The sequence below is a fragment of the Narcine bancroftii genome, chromosome 8 (genome assembly GCF_036971445.1).
Source record: "Narcine bancroftii isolate sNarBan1 chromosome 8, sNarBan1.hap1, whole genome shotgun sequence".
NCBI classification, from domain to species: Eukaryota; Metazoa; Chordata; class Chondrichthyes; order Torpediniformes; family Narcinidae; genus Narcine; species Narcine bancroftii.
This window is the reverse complement of record NC_091476.1, coordinates 36447166-36464216: the sequence shown is the minus strand read 5'-3', so window position 1 is coordinate 36464216 and position 17051 is coordinate 36447166. Positions and strand designations below refer to the sequence as shown.

The 17051-nt window shown below is 36.1% G+C and overlaps 1 long non-coding RNA gene across 1 annotated transcript; it reads left to right on the top strand.

Moving 5' to 3' along the window:
* Positions 1 to 13334: 13334 nt before the first annotated feature.
* LOC138741717 (uncharacterized) lies at positions 13335 to 14733 on the top strand. The gene is made up of 2 exons (XR_011343702.1): positions 13335 to 13705; positions 13962 to 14733. It is a non-coding gene; the product is annotated as an uncharacterized lncRNA (long non-coding RNA).
* The last annotated feature ends 2318 nt before the right edge of the window (positions 14734 to 17051 follow it).

The following is a 17051-nucleotide window of genomic DNA, read 5'->3' as shown; positions in this document are numbered from 1 at the left end:
TAAACATCAAAAGGACAAGCCACATTTGTAAACCTGATCCTATTCTGGAGAATAGTGCATGAAGAGTTGATGAGTGACTTAGCAGAGTCCAGAAGAGATGAAACATCCTGTCAAACTGGCCAAAGACTTTCATATTGCTGATCAAATTCTTTGATATGCTCACAAAGAGGTAGCTCATAGTGGTGGCAACTATATGTTGCCCAGACTACATCAAAAATATTGGATTGCTGGTGCTACTGTGTTAATTAGAAAAATTGTATCAAAATGTGTTTTATGTTGGCATACAAATGCTACTCCTGGATAACAGTAGATGGTGGATTTGACCCTGGACAGAATCCCTCCTGATGAGCCTCCATTCATACATGTTGGAGTTTATTATGTTGGACCCTTTGGAATAAAGCATGGAAGGAGTTTTGTGAAATGCTATGATGCCATTTTCACATTTATCCATAAGAGCAATTCATATCAAAGTGGCATCATCACTTGGCACAGACTCCTTCATCAATACCCTTTGGTGTTTTATTGTCAGGCTTGATCTGGCAATGATACTAACTTTTTGGGGCTCAACACGAGTTGAACAAAGCACATAAGAATTGGAATCAATGTCAGATTCATGATGTACAAGTTCAGAAAATAATCAATTGGATCTTCCATCCCTCTGCTGGCTTACACCATGGACATATATGGAAAAGATTGATTAGATCAGTGCAAAAGGTTCTCAATTCCATCCTAAACAGACAAAATCTTAAGGAGGATCTTCACACTGTTTAATGTGAAGTTGAAGCTATCCTCAGTTGTCATCCAATCACCAAAACTTCTACAGATCCAAATGACCTTGAAACACTTAAACTGAACCATCATTTAGTCCTGAAGACTAAACCTCCAATGCCACTGAGGTAGTTTCAGAAGGAAGACATATATGCTTACTGCAGGTGGAAGCATGTGTAATCTATAGTCAGCTTTGTTTTGGAACAGAAGAGTGAAAAAATATCTTCCCCTGTAGCAGGAATGATAGGAATGGTCTACAATCAAGCACAATTTCACAGTAGGGGATATTGTGATCTTCGCAGATGATTCAGTGCCTCGAAATTCCTGGTTGATAGGGAAGATTGCTGATAACATTCAGGACAAAAGGGGACTTGTATGCAAGGTTCAGAAAAGGCTAAAACTGGCTTTCTGAACAGACCAATTACCAAAATCTGTCTTCTACAAGAGGTAGAAAGATTTGATAATTGACATTTATTTTCTTTTATATACTTGATTTGTTTTGTTATGTTGGTCATTATTATTTTTTAAACATAATAATTAGGGGCCAGTATTGCTTGTCGCTTGTTTGTTTGAGGCTTTTTGTTTAACATATTTTTATGATGTCTCCTAGCAATATCCTTGCTTCAGGTTCATTAATAGTTTTCTCTGGTTGAGAGATACGAGTTTATTTTTTGTTCTGTGGAATGGATGGTAAGAGAATCTTCTGAGATTTTCTATTGGCCATTTAACAATATTATAATAATGTTAACAATGTTTAATATCATTAATAAATTTTGGAAATGTCAACATGATTTTAGTATAAATTTGTTTGAACAAGTCATAAACAATGACCTTTTCTTAACATTAAAATGACAATAATGGAAAGTAATCGCTGCACCTACACTAAACAATATAGATGTTGTCTGCATTTATTATGCAATGTCTGTTCATAACACCTGATTTTTATTAGATGTTTAATTGCCTCAGTGATCTTTCTGCACAGGATCTTATTTTTTCATTATTTATTTTGGTCAATAAAATATGAATTTAATTTTACAAAATGGCTGTTACAATATTTCTTTGGCCTTAAGTTTGCAACTAACTAAAACCCACATAAAGATTACCAGCAAATATGTAATTAACTGTTCTATTCCTTACATTTTGTTTCATTGTGGAACAATCACAGCCATGATCAAGGAGTAATTAGTTGAGGAATTAGCTATTAAATGAAAGATAAGATTGCTCTCCAAGGTAGAAAGTTCCTCTTAGGTCTGTTTACAGAAAATTGTGTTTTAATTAAGATTGAATACTTCAATTGTTTTTAATATTCTTCCCTAAATCTTTCAATATAATAGTAGATTTTTTAAAATTTGTTTCTGACTGAAAATCTGCAGGATCACTTGTTCTTAGATTTACTGACAAAATATGACTTAAATGATGCTTGTCATTGTGTTAGATTTCTTAGTAATTGCACAAGTTATCTTGGTATACAATATGAATACTCTTTTTAACATACGTTATTGACTTGGAGATCATGCACATACACGGGGATTGCTAAATGTCAACCAAACAGAGCAAAAGGGGAAAACAAAAGTAAAAGTCTCTGATAATGGCAAAATTGGCTGTCAAAATTCATCAAAGCTAATTGAAACACAAAGTATATTAATATTCAGAAGTCACTCCAATTTGCTTATAAAGTAAGCTAAAATACATAAGATGGAAAAAAAAAATTGAAGTCATTTTAAATAGTTTATCATCCACTTTGTCATTTATATCGTTAATGAATACTCTTAATCAAAATCACTGGGAATTCATGTCATGTGCCAAATGGAATCTTTTGACTCTTTCCCACTCAGAACGAGACATTGAACAATATAGCACAGAACCAGGTCATTTGGCCCATCAAATACATTCCATCCACTGCACCAATCCCATTTGTCCACATTAAGTTTGGAACATTTAAGTGGAAATCTGCAATGAATTTAAGTGAGAGTAGCTGAATACCTGTATTTTCAATTGAAATTGCTAGAAAACAACATGATTTGAGAGCATTATCTTGAAGCAGGGCTTGCAGGGTGGTTACAGGTGGGGATGGTGACAGTGACCCGAGGGAGAGATAGTTGCATAAGTTATTTTCTAAATTAGACCTATAATAACTGGCCTGCCCAGCCCACCAACCCTTGCTGCCCAAATATTTGGGCATCAACTTCCGTACGTTTGGGCAGCAACTTCCGTACGTTTCGAAGGGTGGGAGGAAATTGGAGCACCCAGGGAAAATACACACAGACACAAGGAGAATGTACAAACTCCTTATAGACAGTGTAGGATTCAAATCTGAGTCACTGGTGCTGTAACAGCATTGTACTAACTACTATCACAACCATGTGCAATATCGTTACCTATTTGGAACAAGGTAGTTTGATGGATATTGACAGCTAATATGACCAATATAGTAGAAATATAAAAAATAAAATGGATGAGCTTGAGGCTCAGTTGGAAATTGGCATGTATGATGTTGTAGGAATAACAGACACATAGCTGCAAGTGGACCAGGGCTGGGAAATGAACATTCAAGGGCATATGTCCTATTGAAAGGACAGACAGGTGGGGAGAGGTTGTGGGGTGGCTCTAGGCCCTTTCATATAGTCAAAAAGCCCTAGTGTAAAGGCAGAGATCCTCCACCCTTCCACTGGGAGGCACCAACTGCAATCCCCCTCAGTGAAGTGTCAGTGATAGTACTGCGCTCCACCACCCAGCATGAATCTACTGCTGCTGCAAGCAGCTGGCTAGAGGTGGGCTGATAACATTGTCAACCTGCGACCCATCTCTCCCATCTCCCTCCATGACCCCCTTAGGGCAGAGGCGGGTGCAGCAGGTGGGAGATGTCAGGACAGGGGCGGCGGGTGGCTGGCAGGTGATGTCAGAGCATGGGCTGCCGGAGGGGTGTGCTGTCAGGACAGAGGTGGCTGGAGGAGGCCGTCAGGGCAGTGGGAGTCATCAGGGCAGGGGACACTGGGGGAGCCATCAAGACAGGGGCCATCAGGGCAGGGGCGGTCGGCTGGATGGGGTTGTCAGAGGGTGACTAGTGCAGGCTGTGACAGTCCTGGCACCTCTCAGGGCCACTTCAGCCTTCAGGGCCACTTATCAGTGCCAGCTGCTCAATACGTGGCAGAGCAATGGCTTTCTTTCCTGCACATAATCCCCCACACAGCTGGAACAGTTCTGGGTAACACAGAGCAGTTCCAGCTGTATGGGGGATTATGGGTAGGGAAGATGACCATTGCTCTGCCACGTATTTATGATGGGAAGCACCACGACAACAGTTGTCCCACCTACAGTGGCTCTCGATGATGCACCGAGGCACTGCTCTGCATATAAGCAGCACTGGAATAGCCTTTTAGGCCTTCTCCATGAATAGGTAAGTTTAAAGTTTTTATCTGCCACTACAGCTGCCCTTGAAGTAGAGGCCCAGCATGAAAACACCTTCTGTTAGTGAGGAATGAAAATCAGTCCCTTCTGAGGGGTGACATAGAATCAGGAGATGTAGAGTCAGTATGGATAGAACAGAGAAATTGTAAGGGCAAAAAGACCCTAATAGGAGTTATCTACAGGCCCCCAAACAGTAGTCTGGATATAGAATCAAGAGTTAAAATTGTTATAGGTAATGCTACAGTTGTTATGGGGGAATTTCAACATCCATGAGAAAATTAGATTGGTACTATACCCCAAGAAAGGGAGTTTGTGGAGTGCCTCCAAGATGGATTGTTAAACCACCTTGTACTGCATCCTACAAGGGAGAAGGCAATTCTGGATTTAGTATTGTGCAATGAACTGGATTTCATAAGGGAACTCAAGTTAAAGGAGCCATTAGGAGGTAGGGACCATAATATGATAAGCTTTAATCTATAATTTGAGAGGGAGAAGGGAAAATTGGAAATGTCAGTACTACAGTTGAATAGAGGGAACTATGCAGCTGGACAAAGTTGACTGGAAAGATACCAAGTAGGAATGACAGTGGAATGACAATGGCAGGTATTTCTGGGAATAATACAGAAGGTATAGAATCAGTTCATTTCAAAAAGGAAGAAAGATTCTAAGGAGAATAAGGGGTGATTGTGTCTGACAAGGGAAGTTGAGGACAGTATAAAAATAAAAGATGTATAATCTAGCAAAGATGAGCAAAAAGCCAGAGGACTGGGAAACTTAGGGCAACAGAAAGTAACTAAAAGGCAATATGGGGAGAAAAGATGAGGTATGAATGCAAGCTAGTCAAGAATATAAAGGAGAACTGGAAGAAAGTGAGTTACAAATTACGGAACCGGATTCTGCATTTCAAACTGCACCTCAGCCTGTTTATATGATGTTTGAAGGTATTGCTTCTTATTTGGATGTCATTACTGGTCAATTGAACCAGCTAGTTCAAATGAATACTGATATAAATTCTGATCTAACTGTGGTTAAGACAGAAGCTAAGGAAAATTGGGAAAACTTTTAAAAAATTGAAGCTTCCTTTTCTGAATGTAAACAACAGGTACAATCCAATTCAGAAACAATAGTAAAGGTGGAAAAATCAGTTAAAGATTTAGGAGACCGGGAAAGAGAATTAACAAAAAAAAAATAGACTATTTGGAAAATCAAAGCAGAAGAAACAATGTGAAAATTGTGGGTTTGCCAGAAGGTATAGAAGGTCAAGATCCTGTCCATTTTTTTAAAAATTGGATTCACCAGATGTTAGGGGAAGTGGCTTTGCCTGATGGATTGGTATTGGAAAGAGCACATAGAGCTTTAAGAAGAACACCCTTACCTGGTCATCCTCCAAGAGCTGTGATAGTTCGTTGTTTGAATTGTTTGGATAGAGAGAAAATTCTTCAACTTGCAGTTCAAAATGCAAGACAAAGGCAAGCTCCAATGATGGTTCAGAATAGTAGAGTTTTGTTCTACCCTGATTTGAGTCAAGATGTTATCAGACGGCGAAATGAATTTAGTCCAGTTAAAGATGTTTTATGGCGTAAAAGGTTACAAATTTGTTTTTCGTTATCCTGCTGTGTTAGAAGTGTTTTATGGAAACTATCAATCTCAATTCTTTGAGAGTGAGCATGAAGCAATGGTTTTTGCTAATTCGTTACCAGATGTCAGAGGACAAAGAAGTCCAACATTATCTCTTTAAAAAAAAAAAATCTGATGGTCTTGGAAATGGGAAAAATGGCAGAAGTGGAGAGAATGGGAATGGAAAGAGTTCATGTACTCTTGAAATGAGTTCACCATCTGGACTGGAATCTCAAGGATGATTTTTATTGTAATATGTTAATATTTTTGATTGGCTGGCTGGGGAGGAGGGGATTGCACTAACTTCTTTGTTTGTCATCAGTCACTAGTGGGTAATCCACACTCAGTTTTTTTAGGGAGTTACTACCTTTTGGTAGTTTTTTTTTTGTTGTTTTTCTTTTTTCTTATTAATGAATATTATTTTTATTTGGAGGGCCTATATATTTTAATTTGGGGGTCCTATATATAATTTTTTTCTCTCTCTTTGTTATTATTAATTTTGTGATTATTTTTGGCATTTAGTAATTAGATATGTCAAATTTGAAATTTGCTACTTTTAATGTTCAGGGATTAAACAACCCAATCAAGTGTAAGCGAGTTTTGGCATATATCAAAAAAATGAAGATTGATATTGCTTTTTTACAAGAGACACATTAGAATGAAAAAGAATGTATGAAATTGAAGAGGGACTGGTTTGGACATTTTTCTTCATTTAACTCCAAAGCTAAAGGAGTAGTAATTTTGATACATAAAAACTTTTGAATTACAATCAATGGAAATGAATGCAGGACGTATTCTTAAATTGAATTGTAAGATTTTTTTTAATGAATTTTGGACTTTACTCAAGATTTATGCACTGAATATGGATGATGAAACATTTATTTCAGATGCATTTTTGCTTCAGGGACAAGCTAATGAAAATGTTCTGGTTGGAGGAGATTTTAACTGTGTTTTCGAACCTTTATTAGATAAATCTCCAAAAAAATGTTAAAAATCCAAAATGGCAATTCAAATTTGAGCTTTGATGAAAGATTTTAATCTAGTGGACATTTGGCGATGTCTTAACCCAACAGAGAAGGATTTTTCTTTTTATTAATTTAGACATGAATCTTTTTCCTGAACTGATTTTTTTTTTAATATCGTCACATTTACAGGGGAAAATATTGCAAGCAGAATGTAAAAGTCGGGTAATTTCAGATAATTCTTTGTTGTATTTTACTTATGAAAGTTCTGAAAAAGTTCGTGCAACTTATCGTTGGAGATTCAATACAATGTTATTTTTTAAAAAAGTGGAATTTATTGAATTTTTTAAAAAACAAATCAATTTCTTTTTGGAAGAAAATGTTAATTCCATTCAGAGTAAATTTATATTGTGGGATGCTATGAAAGCTTACTTGAGAGGTCAAATAATTAGTTATACCTTTAAGGTTAAAAAGAATTATTTGACCGAGAGCCTTGAATTAGAAAAACAGATTGATGAATTAGAAAAGGAATTTCAGAGAGATGTGACAGAAAATCAGAAGATAGAGTTGTCTAGATTGAAATTGAAATATAATACGTTGCAATCTTATCAATTTGAATGCTTGATTAATAGATCGAAACAACAGTATTATGAATGGAGTGAGAAATTGCACAAGGTACTTGCATGGCAGTTAAAGAAAGAACAGGTATCAAGGTTTATTAATGCAGTCAGATGAAATTCGACTGTTACTTACAAACCTCGTGAGATTAATGATGAGTTTCATTCATTTTATAAGAAATTATATACTTCTGAGGAAAAACAGGAGAGCAGATCGATTGACTCCTTTTTATCGATGTTGAAATTACCGGTACTAGGAGAAGACGACATATTAGAGATGGAGGCTCCTTTTACTGATTTAGAAATTAAATTGGCTATGTTGGAAATGCCGAATAGAAAATCACCTGGTGATGATGGGTTTTCGGTTAAATTTTATAAGGTATTTTATGATGATTTATCTACAGATGAGTTGCGACAGATTAATGAACATTATGATCTACCTGAACATTGCTCTAGTGCCTTAATTACTGTAATTCCTAAGAAGGATAGAGATCTGTTGAAGGTGTCTTCATATAGACCAATTTCTTTGTTAAATGTAGACTATAAAATAATAGCTAAAGTATTAGCGAATTGATTGGTTAAATTTTTACCTGTTGATACATGTTGATCAAACAGGTTTCATAAAGAATAGATATGCTTCAGATAATATTCTTTGAGTGATTAGTTTGATTAATAAATATTGACAGTGCCCTGACCATCCAATGGTGATATCTCTTGATGCACAAAAGGCTTTTGATAGAGTTGAGTGGAACTTTTTATTTAAAGTTTTAGAGAAATTTAAGTTTGGTCCTTCTTTTTATTGGTTGGATTAAAGCTTTGTGCAATAAACCAATAGCCAGGGTATTGACAAATTGTCAGATCTCGGAACCTTTTAAATTAACTCACTCAACTCGACAAGGTTGTCCTTTGTCTCCAGCTTTGTTTGTGTTAGTAACTGAACCTTTTGCACAGCTGAAACAACAAAATAGACAGATACAAGGCATGAGAATTTTAGATGAGGAGTATAAAATTAATCTATTTGTTGACGATGTACTGGTGTATTTAACAAACCCAGCTCAATCACTTTTACACTTAAAGGAATGTTTAACACAATATGGATCTTTGTCTGGATATAAAGTTAACTGGGGAAAAAAGTAAAATTTTACCGATAGGTAAAGGAGATTATTCAGTTTATAAGAATATTATTAATTATTTGGGTATAAATGTGGATGTTGATTATCAATCTTTATAAAAATTAAATTATGTACCATTAATGAAAAAGATCAAAGCTGATTTGATTAAATGGAAGGATCTTCCTAAACATTTAATTGGAAAAATAAATACAATTAAAATGAATATCTTTCCACGTATACAAAACTTGTTTCAGTCAATTCCTTGTTTACTTAATAAGAATTTTTTTCAAGATTTAAATAAAATGGTTAAGGAATTTTTATGGAAGGGTAAATTTCTGAGAGTAACTTTGAATAAGTTAACTTGGAAATATCCATTAGGGGGATTATGGATTACGTTTACCACATTTTCAAAATTATTATGAGGCTGCTTAACTTAAATTTATTAGTTCATTAATGGATTTGAAAAGGGCCCCCTAGTTGGGCTAAAATTGAGATGGTGAATATTTTTGAATTTGAAATACATCAATTTTTGTTTCAGTGGAATTTAAATTTATTACAACAATATAATGTGCCTATACTAAAACATTTAATGAAGTTATGGATGAGGAAAAATAGAAATATAGGTTCTCAGGGTAAATTATTGACTTTAACACCATTATACAATAATCAATTTATTCCTTTTTCAATGTATAATCAATGTTTATTACATTGGAAATCTAAAGGTACAAAAAATTGGGGGATTGTTTTAAAGAAGGTAAATGTTTATCTTTTAATCAAATGAGGGAAGATTTTGGTATTAATGATAATTATTTGTTTATTATCAACTACAATCCTTAGTAAAACAAATATTTTGTAGAGATGATTTTACCTAAATTGACTAAATTTGAATCTTTTCTTGTGATTGTACCAAAGAAGGGATATATTTCATTAATGTACCAAATATTACAGGAGAATATGGAACAAAAGGGATGGGATAGATCTAAGATTAAATGGGAAAAGGATATTAATCTTATTTTTTCTGAGGATGATTGGTTAGATATTTGTCATGATAGTGTTACTAGATTGATAAATGTTCGTTATGCAATGGTTAATTACAATTTTTTACATCAATTGTATTTAACACCTGAAAAGTTTAAAAAAACAATAAGGTTTTAGTGAATCAGACTCGTGTTTTAGATGTGGTAATTTGGTTGGAACTTTTTTTCATGCTTTTTGGTTATGTGTACATATACAATCTTTTTGGAAAGCAATTCAATTATTTTTGGAACATTTGTATAAGATTAAAATACTTCTAGATCTGACAATATTTTTGTTGGGTAAGTCGAAGCCTTTGAAAGATTTAGGATTAGATAAATTTCAGATTGCTTTTGTATCTGTTGCAAAAAAAATGTATAGCAAGTACATGGAAAAATGCTAATGTGATTGATATTAATAGATGGCATAATGAGATGAAAACTTGTTTGGTAATGGAAAAAGTCACGTATGTTTTACATGATAATTATTCATTTTTTCTTAATAAGTGGTCTTTATATTCATAATATTTACCTTGATTAGATTTTATTAAATATATTTCAGTGTTTTTTTTTCTCTTTGGCTCTCCTAAAGAGAGCTGGCTGAGAGGGGGAAGGGGGATCTTCTTTCTTTTTCTCTTTTTTATATATAATTTTTTTCATTGTTCACAATATGTAATTTTTACTGTATGTAATAACCTTGTTGAATGAATAAATATAGTTGTGGAAAAAAAATATAAAGGAGGATAGTAAAAGCTTCTTTAGGTATGTGAAGAGGAAAAAAGGTAATTAAAATCAAAGTTGGGCTCTTGAAGGCAGGACAGGTGAAATTATTATGGGGAACAAGGAAATGGTAGATGAGTTGAACAGGTATTTTGAATCTATCTTCACTAGGGAAGACACAATCTCCCAGATGTAATAGTACACAGAGGACCTAGGAAAATGGAGGAACTGGAAGAAATTCATATTAGACAGAAAAATGGTGTTGGGTAGACTGATGGGACTGAAGGCTGATAAATCTCCAGGACCGGATGGTCTTCATCTCAAGGTACTAAAGGAGGTGTCTTTTGAAATCATGGTCACATTAGTAATCATTTTCCAATGTTCTATAGCTACCCTCCAATTCACAGGAATGGATCCTGCATCTAATGTTATCCCACTTTTAAAGAAAGGAGGGGGAGATAAAACAGGGAATTATAAACCAGTTAGCCTGACATCAGTGGTGGGGAAGATGCCTGGAGTCAATTATAAAAGATGAAATAGCAGCACATTTTGGATAGCAGTTACAGGATCGGTCCAAATCCGCATGGATTTACAATGAGAAATTATGCTTGACTAATCTTCTGGAATTTGTTAAGGATGTAACTATGAAAATGGACAAGGGAGAGCCAGTGGATGTAGTGTACCTGGACTTTCAGAAAGCCTTTCATAAGGTTTACACAGGAGATTAGTGGGAAAATTAGAGCATGTGGTATTGACGTAGAGTACTGATGTGGATATAAAACTGGTTGGCAGAAAGGAAACAAAGAATATGGATTGACGGGATCCTTTCAATGGCAGGCAGTGACGAGTGGGGTACCGTAAGGCTCGGTGCTGGGACTGCAGATATTTACAATATACATTAAAGATTTAGATAATGGGATTAAAAGTAACATTAGCAAATTTGCAGATGACACAAAGGGTGGCAGCGTGAAATGTAAGGAGGATATTATGAGAATGCAGGGTGACTTGGACAGGTTGGGTGAGTGAGCAGCTACATGGCAGATGCAGTTTAATGTGGATAAATGTGACATTATCCACTTTGGTGGCAAGAACAGGAAGGCAAATTACTATATGAATGGTGTCAAGTTAGGAAAAGGGAAGTACAATGAGATCTAGGTGTTGTTGTTCATCAGTCACATGCATGCAGATACAGCAGGTAGTAAAGAAAGATAATAGCATGTTGGCCTTCCTAACGAGGGGAATTGAGTATAAGAGCAAAGAGGTCCTTCTGAAGTTATTCAGGGCCCTGGTGAGACCACACCTGGAGTATTGTGTAGTTTTGGTCTTCAAATTTGAGGAAGGACATTCTTGCTATTGAGGGAGTGCTGCGTAGGTTCACGAGGTTAATTCCCAGGATGGTGGGACTGCCCTATGTTGAAAGATTAGAGTGACTGGCCTTGTATACATTGGAATTTAAAAGGATGTGAGGGAATCTGATAGAAACATATATTATTAAGGGATTGGACAAGCAAGAGGCAGGAAACATGTTCCCGATGTTGGGGGAATCCAGAACCAGAGGCCAGAGTTTAAGAATAAGGGGTTTAAGAACAAATTGAGGAAATTCTTTTTCACCCAGAGAGTTGCATATCTGTGGAATGCTCTTAGAAGACAGTGGAGGCCAATTCTTTAGAAGCTTTCAAGCAAGAGTTAGATAGATCTCAAAGATAGCACAGTCAAGGGGTATGAGGAGAAGGCAAGAACGGGATTGTGGTTGATCAGCCATGATCACAGTAAATGGTGGTGCGGGCTTCAAGGGCCAAATGGCCTATTCCTGCACCTATTGTCTGCAAGTCTATTCCTGTCTATTGTCTACAAGTAATTATCCAATCACAAGCAGCTCTGTGCATTTAGAATAATTGACAAATCTGAAAATGCTAGTTATGATTAAATATCTGCAGTTCCTTCCTCTCCCACCTTCATAGGTGGTAACTGCTAGATATGAGGGAGCCTATGTATTCACAAGGATAATGTGGAAACTGCATGTGAGCAGCACTGGAAGTGTGGACTGGACAGCTGTTTCTGGAACTGTGAATAGCAGCAACAACTGGCTGCCATCATTGTGCTGTTTATCGTCACTTAGACAGTGAGTCCTGATGTTAATTTCATTTAAATGCAGGTGGGATCCGTGAGCCTATTTTCAGCTGGAAACAATAAGAGCTTCACCCTTTTCACTGTTATTCATCATTCCAGAGGCTAATACTTTTATCTTAATAAAAAAGAATGCATTTTTTAATACAGTAATTATTTTGAATTTTATTTGAATATATAGCAGTAGATTTTTTCATAAACCTATCGATGAAAGTTAATAAAAGGATCCAAAGATTCACAATCTGATTTATAGATGTTCAGAAAATTCCTGCTGTGAATTTAAATTAATATAAATATATTATTTGTATTTTAATGCATTGTCTTGTACTTGGAGGATCTGTTGGTCCACAGTAAGATCTTTTCTTCCTGCTCATTATCAATCTTATAATTATCTTTGTCCAAAGGCAGTGGGAGTGAGCACTTTTATTGTGTGGTATAGGTGCCAGCTTTAATGTAATGGCCTGAAATGAGTAATTTTTTGGAAGATGTATCAAATTAATGCAAAATCAGCTACTAATTAGCAAGTAAGATTTCTACCATCTGCTTAATGATCGGCTATTGCTCAATGGTAGCAGCCTTTCAGAAGGCTGTGAGTTCAAATTCCTCCATAGAAATTGAACCATGTAACCTCAGTTGATGGTCCAGCAAAATGTATATTGCTGGAGATTCAATTGATTAGACATTAAAGCAAAGTCCTGTTTTACCCTCTTTGGTGAAATAATTAATTAAATGAGAGTATTTGCAGAGGAGGAGAGGTTTGCTATTGTTACATTTTTCAGGTCAACTTTTATTCACTCAACCAACGGCGAAAGCTTTTTTCACCACTGACCAAATTGGCTGCAGACATTCTGCATTATTAGTCGACAACACTTCCACAAAGGGAAGAATGGAATGACATAAATGCATTCTCTTTTTTTTTTCTTTACTTGAAAGTTTACGTCACCCATGTCACAATGGTATTTTTCATACCAGGTTCTGAGGCAAGAACACATTTGGTAAATCTCAGTCTCAACAAAATGGAGAGATTTGATCTCAAGAAGGTGTTTAAAATGGAAACACTTCTGAATTAGCAGAGTCGTTTGCTGTTGATATCATCAGCCTGTACAAAGGCTGGTCAGCTGAGTGCCTCCTCAGGGAAACGACTAGAGTAATGCTAAATCCACCATAGCATCTGTTGGTTGAACTTAATCAAGAAGTTGTAAACTGCATTGAAGCCGGACATTTGGGTGAATGGGGGAGAGATATCATGTCAGCTAAATTAGGAATTGTATCTTAATGGAGAGATTGTCCATTAATCACATTCTGGCCCAAACATTGCAATATTTTAAATAAGTACTATTCAAATTGAAGGACTGCTCATGGTGAGTACCAGGAATAGAACAATAATGATCATTATTTTTGCAGACCAGACACCAGGAAGTGGTGTTATCAGGTCCTAAATGTAGCAGGTAAAGCAGAAGCATTTGTAGTTCCAAACACAAAGTTTCCATACACTTATGAATGAATTTGAAAGTGACCAGGAAGAATTGAAAAGAACATTTTTATTGTTATTTCTCTGTAAACATAGGCCATGGTAATCAAAAATGTAAAGAGAAATATTCTGAATATTTTCAACAGGTATTGCAGCATCTATGGAGAAGGGAACAGGCGGGTAACTTTTCATCACGATGGGGAAAAGTTAGAAATGGAAGAAATCCTAGAGAAAGCTCCAGATTCAAGACTTTCTTTCCTTGTGTGACCAGACTCTTCAATGGACCTCTCATTGGAAAATAATGATACTTTTGCATGTTTCAACTATACTTTTCTCTATACCTTGCACATTGGTAACACTCTACCTTGCTCTCTCATGTAACACACACCCTAGACTTCTGCTTTATTATTTTTCTACCTACTTATGTATGAGTTGATTTGTCTTGATAGCATGCAAAAAAAAACAACTTTTCACTGTATCTTGGTGCAGTTGACAATAATTCAATTCAAAGGAGAAAGAGGTACAGAGAACAGAAGAGGATAACTATGCCCTGGCTACCCTGCAGTACATATTACATAAAAGTGAAAGAACTTTTATTTATTTGCTAACTAATATTTTCTAGGTAGGATATGTTCATTAATGTTTCTAGTATAGGGTTATTTTTCAAATGTAGTTACTGTTGCTATGAGGGTACAGCAACGGCTGATCCATACATTTTCTAGTGTTTTGTTTTTCTGTATAGCACAAATGATATTGGCTTCACACCTCACATTAAACTATGCCTTCAATAAAGCAGGAGACCTCTGCATTACATTATATATGCTCAGATTCTTGCTGCACCTTTTGAGTCCATAACATTTTACCTTAAAGCGTACTGTGAACTTAGTCAAGCTAAATAAAGTCTTTATTTCCAATACATATCAGAATGCAAGTTACATCTGTGGAATGTCAGTTAAATTGCAGTCTTCCAATGGAGAGCTCTAAAGTGCATCATTACTCTCTGTATTAATATTTATGCTTTGAAATTGATTTGTGGTCAGTGATGTAATGTGTACTATATTATGGCTACAGGACCATTGCTGTTATGATGTTTACTTGATGCTACTCACACAGAATAAATTTCTCAGCAATCACTTCAACTAGAGATAAGAAGTGGTCAACCTATCTGGCCGTTCTTGTCCTCCACCATTTTAGTAAATAATATTCAGCCAGTTTGATTCACTCTAATTTGATATAAAAACTGCTGAGGACAATGAATACAATCAAAAATAGGCTTGGATAATTCCCCAGTTGTTGTGTTGAAGATTTCGTTTTCAAAAGTGGACATGTCTCACGCTAAGCTATCTTAGCACAGGTACAAAACTGGCATCTACTTCCCCAGGTTTGTTCCATTCACATAAAAAGAAGGAAAATCCATTCTGTCCTTCACAAAGTTCTGGAGCATTTTGATGCTAGTAGTTCAAGGTGGCACAAATGCTCTGATGGTATTTTACCATCCTCATTCTGCTCAAGATGATATCAGGATTCAGACTGAAAGGAGCTGAGGGGAGAAGTTCCAGAAGTCAAGTGAGAGCAGCAATCCTTGAAATCAGGGCAATTTCTGGGCCAATGTAGGATCAAAAAGTCATAATAAAATTGAAATAAATTAGAAATGAAAGAGAAACTTTGCTCTGGTTAGAGTCTTAATGAGTCTAATAATGATCATTATCAACTAGGTTCAATCACCTGTGTGTCATCACAGTAAGAGGTCTTCAGGGCAGTGTCAAAGGTCCATCCATGTTAAATAGCTTCATTTATATTCTCTGAAGATTGCACCATTGACTGGTCTATGTGTGATTCTTTTGGTAATGTAGCATTTGCTTCAATATGCAAATAAGGCTATTGGCCAATAAGTGGCAAGTAACAGACATCATTCAAAAAGACTTGTGCAGGTACAGAAATAAGGAAATAACTGAATGCAATTGGCGATTTTAGGGAAAGTTTGCTTCATTTATACATGATATTGGTGAAGACACATCTGTGGCATTGAACGTTGTATTTCAGTAAGGATGTTAATGTGTTGGCAGCATTACAAGGAAGGTTTACTAAAACAGCAATTGGTATGGGTTGTTGATGGCTGGACTAGGCTTGTATCGGCTGGAGTTAGAGTGAGAAAGGAGACTTGATTAAAACATACTGAATTATGAGAGGTCTTGATAGGTCAAATGTGGAAGAGGACATTTATCTTTGTGGGGGAATCTGCAAGTCATAGCTCACTGTTCAACAATAAGGAATAAAACCTGGATGAAGGGAAAACACAGAAGTTCCAAATGCTGGAACCTTGAACAGAAAATTGCTGGATGAAGTCAGCAGGTCTGATAGCATCTGAATCAAGGAACCTGAGGGAGGGCTCCAGAAGATGTGAGAGATGAAGAGGCAGGTTGAGGGAGGAACCATTAAAAAGGATAGTGATTAATTTTTATCTCTCACTCAGCATTGTAAGCCATTGGAACTCTTCTCCTCAAAGAAGACTCTTTAAATAGTTTTAATAGAAAGATAGTAGATCGTTGATAAGCATGGGTGAAAGTTTACCACAGGTAGATACAAATACAGATTTCTGTTAACCATCAGATCAACTATGACCCTCATTAAATGGCTTGAGATGCTGAGTGGTTCACTCTTCCAGTGTATTCACATGTTTCTGTTGTCATTAAATGGCTTGAGATGCTGAGTGGTTCACTCTTCCAGTGTATTCACATGTTTTATTGAGTCACAATCTATGTACTCATTTTCCCTGCTTGCATGATTTTACTCCTTGTTTCAGACCATTAACGGTTACTTGAGATAAAGGGTGGTGGGGCAGCCCGATGGAGCAGAATTGTTTTTCTCTTGAGTGCCTTGTCTTCTTCAGATCGATTGATTATTCTGCTGAAGTTTTACCTGCTACACTAAAGTGTACCATCATTCACAGTGGGTCCATGCAACAAAGGCAATTTGGATCAACTTATTTTGCACCTTCTGATCGATGGAGAATTACTCGTCATTGGGTTTCTGCAACACATTTACATCAAACAAGGCCAAGAAAATCAGGTAGCTCATTAGACTCAATTAGGTTGTATGTGTTGAGTCCAATCATTGGGAATCACGCAGGTGTAGAGAAAAAGAGCATTGGGAATTGCTCGGGTAGAAAAATAGACAGGAAGACTCTTGTCAGATGGAGCTTTAGGGACTGGGGAGCAGGTGTTCAGGAAAATACT